This window comes from Triticum aestivum, chromosome 2D (assembly GCF_018294505.1).
Source record: "Triticum aestivum cultivar Chinese Spring chromosome 2D, IWGSC CS RefSeq v2.1, whole genome shotgun sequence".
NCBI lineage: Eukaryota > Viridiplantae > Streptophyta > Magnoliopsida > Poales > Poaceae > Triticum > Triticum aestivum.
The window spans coordinates 268,528,998-268,535,542 of NC_057799.1; positions in this window are offsets into that span (position 1 = coordinate 268,528,998).

The window sequence follows — 6,545 nt, forward strand, 5'->3', positions numbered from 1 at the left end:
TCCCCCGGGACTGTTGTTAGTTGGAGGCACTCGTTGTTTCGAGCAAGCCATGGATTGATGCTTGTTGGTGGAGGGGGAGTATAAACTTTACCATTCTGTTTGGGAGCCGCCTATAATGTGTGTAGCATGGAAGATATCGCCATCTCTCGGTTGTTATGTTGACAATGAAACTATGCCGCTCAAAATATTATTTATCTTTTCTTTAAAATCGAGCTCTGGCACCTCTACAAATCCCTGTTTCCCTCTGCGAAGGGCCTATCTATTTACTTTTATGCTGAGTCATCACCCTCTTATTAAAAAGCACCAGCTGGAGAGCACTGCTGTCATTTGCATCCATTACTATTAATTTATATTGGGTATGACTATGACTGGATCTCTTTTACCATGAATTACAATGTTTAGTCAGTCCTTGATCTTTAAAGGTGCTCTGCATTTATGTTTTGCGGTCTCAGAAAGGGCTAGCGAGATACCATCTTGTTATATCATATCATGATTGTTTTGAGAAAGTGTTGTCATCCGAGATTTATTATTATTGCTCGCTAGTTGATTATGCCATTGACATGAGTAAACATGAGACCTAAGTGTTATTGTGAATATGGTTAGTTCATAATCTTTGCCGAAAACTTGAATGCTGGCTTTACATATTTACAACAACAAGAGCAAACAGAGTTTGTAAAAGTTTTTCTTTATCACTTTCAGTTCATCAACTGAATTGCTTGAGGACAAGCAAAGGTTTAAGCTTGGGGAGTTGATACGTCTCCGTCGTATCTACTTTTCCAAACACTTTTGCCCTTGTTTTGGACTCTAACTTACATGATTTGAATGGAACTAACCCGGACTGACGCTGTTTTCAGCAGAATTGCCATGGTGTTATTTATGTGCAGAAATAAAAGTTCTCTGAATGACCTGAAACTCCACGGAGATTATTTTTGGAAATAATAAAAAATATTGGCGAAAGAATCAAGGCCAGGGGGCCCACACCCTTGCCACGAGGGTGGGGGGCGCGCCTGCCCCCCTGGGTGCCCCCCTGCCTCGTGGGACCCCTGGAGCTCCACCGACCTCAACTCCAACTCCATATATTCGTGTTCGGGGAGAAAAAAATCAGAGAGAAAGATTCATCGCGTTTTACGATACGGAGCCGCCGCCAAGCCCTAAACTCTCTTGAGAGGGCTGATCTGGAGTCCGTTCGGGGCTCCGGAGAGGGGAATCCGTCGCTGTCGTCATCATCAACCATCCTCCATCACCAATTTCATGATGCTCACCGCCGTGCGTGATTAATTCCATCATAGGCTTGCTGGACGGTGATGAGTTGGATGAGATTTATCATGTAATCGAGTTAGTTTTGTTAGGGTTTGATCCCTAGTATCCACTATGTTCTGAGATTGATGTTGCTATGACTTTGCTATGCTTAATGCTTGTCACTAGGGCCCGGGTGCCATGATTTCAGATCTGAACCTCTTATGTTTTCATGAATATATGTGAGTTCTTGATCCTATCTTGCAAGTCTATAGTCACCTACTATGTGTTATGATCCGGCAACCCCGAAGTGACAATAATCGGGACCACTCCCGGTGATGGCCATAGTTTGAGGAGTTCATGTATTCACTATGTGTTAATGCTTTGGTCCGGTACTCTATTAAAAGGAGGCCTTAATATCCCTTAGTTTCCATTAGGACCCCGCTGCCACGGGAGGGTAGGACAAAAGATGTCATGCAAGTTCTTTTCCATAAGCACGTATGACTATATTCGGAATACATGCCTACATTACATTGATGAATTGGAGCTAGTTCTGTGTCACCCTATGTTTTGATTGTTACATGATGAACCGCATCCGGCATAATTCTCCATCACCGATCCAATGCCTACGAGCTTTTCACATATTGTTCTTCGCTTATTTACTTTTCCGTTGCTACTGTTACAATCACTACAAAACCCAAAAATATTACTTTTGCTATCGTTACCGTTACTTCCATACTACTTTGCTACTAAATACTTTGCTGCAGATATTAAGTTATCCAGGTGTGGTTGAATTGACAACTCAGCTGCTAATACTTGAGAATATTCTTTGGCTCCCCTTGTGTCGAATCAATAAATTTGGGTTGAATACTCTACCCTTGAAAACTGTTGCGATCCCCTATACTTGTGGGTTATCAAGACTATTTTTTGGCGCCGTTGCCGGGGAGCATAGCTCTATTCTTTGAGTCACTTGGGATTTATATCTGCTGGCCACTATGAAGAACTTGAAAGACGCGAAAACAAAAATTTATCCCTCAATTACCAGTTCGAGGTATGCACACAGATCCAGCCCCGTCACGCCAACTGATTCCTGGTGCTGAAAATTTCTGGGCCTTCCTTCCGGATGCGGTGAATTTTGTTCCTCGAATTGAGCTTCCGCGATTTGATGGTTCTAATCCGAAACTGTGGCAGTCTCGTTGTGAGGATTACTTTAAGTTTTGGAATACTCCTCAGCACCAGTGGATTTCGTTTGCGTCTTCACAATTTGAGGGAACCGCAGCTTGTTGGTTAGAATCCGTTCAGCGACGAGCACCTCATGTCAATTGGTCTGAATTTTGTGGGCCGTTACAGTCTCATTTTGGACGCAATAAGAATCAGAATCTAGTTCGTCGGATGTTTCATATCCGGCAGACGAGCATGGTGGAAGATTATGTTGAGCGCTTCTGGGAACTGTATGATCAGTTGACTGCATATGAGTCTAACCGGAGTGTTGTACACTATGTCACTCGTTTCATGGAAGGACTGGTGCCGTCGGTGCGTCTGTTGGTTGGGATTTAGCAACCAGTCGATTTGGACTCTGCTTATGCGCTTTCACTTTTGTGTGAAGAACTGGGCGACCAATCTCTGTTCACAGGAAGCGGGATAGCCAGTAGTAAGCGTTCGACAGCTCCAACAACAACTCGTCCAACTGTAGCTCGAATCACTGATGAGAAGAAGTTATCTGACACCAGTCGAACAACAACAGCTGTAGATGATCGCTGGGCTTCACTTAGAGCTTATCGCAAGTCCAAGGGGCTTTGTTTCATCTTCGGTGAACGATGGGCTCGAGATCATCGTTGCAAACAGGAAGTCCAGCTGCATGTTGTGCAGGAGATGCTCGATTATGTTCAGAATATGCCATCTGATGTCAGTGATACTGAAGAAGAAGTTGTTGGTGAGGCCAATGCAATTTTCCTTTCTGCTGCTACTCTGGGAGAAATTTCTGCACCTGCAATTACAACTATAAAACTGAAAGTACTATTGCAGGGCCAGCCGATGATTTTCTTGGTGGATTCTGGTAGTACACACTCGTTTGTGGATTGTGCTGTGGCCAGTAAACTGCAAGGTGTTGTTCCTATGCCTATGTCCATGGTTACGGTGGCTAATGGATCTCTTGTGCCATGTAGTCAACAGTTGCAAAAAGGGCAATGGTATTGTGCAGGACATGAATTTGTCAGTGATTTTAAAGTTTTTCCACTAGGATCTTATGATGGAATACTGGGCCTGGATTGGCTAGCAAGTCATAGCCCTATGTAGGTGGATTGGGCTAAACATTGGCTCTCTTTTCAGCTCCATGGTGAGCTGGTGACACTGTTGGGACAGGATGCAGCTCCTGAGGTTTTTGCTCTGGTTGAGTTATCTGCACTGCTCATTGTTACTGATATAGCTCCATCTGAGTTACCTGCAGAGATTCAACAGGTGTTGTCACAATTCAGTTTAGTTTTTGAGGTTCCAAAAGGATTACCTCCAAGGAGAAAGTATGATCATACCATTCCTTTAATTCCTGGGGCTCAACCTTTTTCAATCAGGCCTTATAGATTGGCTCCTGTTCTTAAGGATGAATTGGAAAAGCAAGTTCAGGAAATGCTGACCTCTGGTATTATTAGACACAACAACAGTCCATTCTCTTCTCCTATGATTTTGGTGCAAAAGAAGGACACGACATGGAGGCCTGCCATTGATTACAGACATCTCAATGCTTTGTCAGTTAAGAGTAAATTTCCTATTCCAATCATTGATGAGTTGTTGGATGAGTTGGCAGGATCTTGTTGGTTTTCTAAGTTGGATTTGAGGGCTGGGTATCACCAAATAAGATTGGCCCCTGGAGAAGAGTATAAAACTGCTTTTCAGACACACACTGGTCATTATGAATTCTTGGTGGTTTCAATGGGCCTGACTGGTGGGCCCAATACTTTCAACTTTGCAATGTGTGACACACTGTCACCTGTGTTGAGAGTTTGTGGAGTGGTTTTCTTTGATGATATTCTCATATTCAGTAAAACTTATGCTCAGCATCTGGAACACCTGGCTCAAGTGTTATTTTTATTGGAACAACACAAGTGGCATGTTAAACTCTCCAAGTGTGCTTTTTCTCAGACAAAAATTAGTTATCTGGGGCATGTTATCAGTGGAGAAGGAGTAGCTACAGACCCTGCCAAGATCTCTACGATTAAAGAATGGCCAGTTCTAGTTTCTGCTAAGGAAGTCAGGGGATTTTTGGGGCTAGCTGGGTACTATAGAAAATTCATCTCTCATTATGGAATGTTGAGCAAACCATTGTCCAATCTCCTGAAGAAAGGTGTACCATATCATTGGACAGATGTAGAACAACAAGCTTTTGTTCTGTTGAAACAAGCTCTAGTGTCAGCTCCAGTTTTGGCTCTGCCTGACTTCTCCAAAACTTTTGTTGTGGAAACAAATGCTTGTGATGTTGGTATGGGTGCTGTGCTTATGCAGGATGGTCACCCTCTGGCTTATGTCAGTGAAGCACTGGGGCCTAGGAACCAAACACTTTTAGTTTATGAGAAAGAATATTTGGCTATTCTGTTGGCAGTTGAGCAGTGGCGCCAATATCTTCAAGTTTCTAAGTTTGTTATCAGAACTGATCAACGCAGCTTGGCCAGTTTAACTGTGCAACGATTACACACTAAGTGGCAGCAAAAAGCACTTACTAAGTTGTTGGGATTGCAATATACTGTTGCTTACAAGAAAGGGACTGAAAACAGTGCTGCTGACTCTCTTTCTAGAAGGCCACATACTGATACTGATGTGTTGCCTGAGTTGCATAATGTCACTTCTGTTCAACCTGCATGGTTACAAGAGATTGTGCATAGTTATCGAACTGATTAGTTTGCTTCTGCACTGTTACAAAAGTTAGCTGCTGCTCCCAACTTTGACAACAAGTTTTCTATCTGGGCTGGGATCCTCAAGATGGGAAAATGTCTTTGGGTGGGCCAGTGCCCTAAACTGCAAACCAAGATTGTGGCTGCATTTCATGACAGTCCTATTGGGGGGCACTCTGGATTCCCAGTAACTTACACAAGAGTTCGTCAGCTATTTCGCTGGAAAGGTATGAGAGGGTTTGTGAAAGGTTATGTGCAACACTGCTTGGTGTGTCAGCAAGCAAAGCCCGAGCGAGTGCCATATCCAGGATTACTGCAGCCTCTACCTGTTCCAAACACACCTTGGGAAATGGTTACAATGGACTTTGTCGAGGGACTACCAACATCTGGCCGTTACAATTGTCTGCTAGTGGTTATCGATAAACTGTCAAAGTATGGTGACTTTGTTCCACTGCATCACCCGTTTACTGCAAAAACTGGGGCTGAAGCGTTTCTGAATACAGTTTATAAATTGCATGGCATGCCTCTCTCCATCGTTTCAGACCGTGATCAAGTGTTTACCAGCAAGTTTTGGAAGGAACTATTCCAGAAGTGTGGTGTTCTGCTCAGAATGAGCATAGCTCGTCACCCACAGTCTGATGGGAAGACAAAGAGAGTTAATCAGTAGGTCGAGTGTTTTCTTTGGTGCTTCGTCAGTGCTCATCCCTCTCGATGGGCCAACTGGATTCCCTTATGTGAGTTTTGGTATAACGCTAAGTGGCATTCGGCTACTAGGAAAACTCCATTTGAAATCATATATGGACATGCACCGCGACACTTTGGGTTGGCTGCATAAGATGCAATTCCGTCTGAAGACTTGCACCAGTGGCTTGCAGACCGTCAGACCATTTTGGAGTCAGTACGACAGCACTTGTTGCGAGCACAACAGCACATGAAAACATAAGCAGACAAATATCAGAGTGATCGTGAATTTGCAGTCGGAGAGCATGTTTTCCTGAAGCTTCAACCTTACTTGCAGTCATTAGTTGCCCCTTGGGCCAACCATAAGCTGGCATTCAAGTTTTATGGGCCATTTGAAATTTTGGAGCGCATTGGGGCAGTGGCTTATTGGCTTGATTTACCAGCAAGTAGTAAAGTGCACCCAGTGTTTCATGTGTCTCTCCTTCGGAAGGTGTTACACCCTAAGCACCAGGTATTGCCTCAGTTACCTACTCCTGATGATCATTTTCAAATTCCTGAGCAGATTTTGAATCAAAGAGTGATTCGTCGAGGATCCGGGTCTCTTGTTCAAGTCCTGGTTAAATGGAGTGCAACTCCTGTCGAGATGGCTACCTAGGAAGACAAGGTGACTTTGCAGCAAAAGTTTCCTCGAGCACCGGCTTGGGGGCAAGCCGTTTCTAAGGAGGGTGGGATTGTCAGCGATCCCGA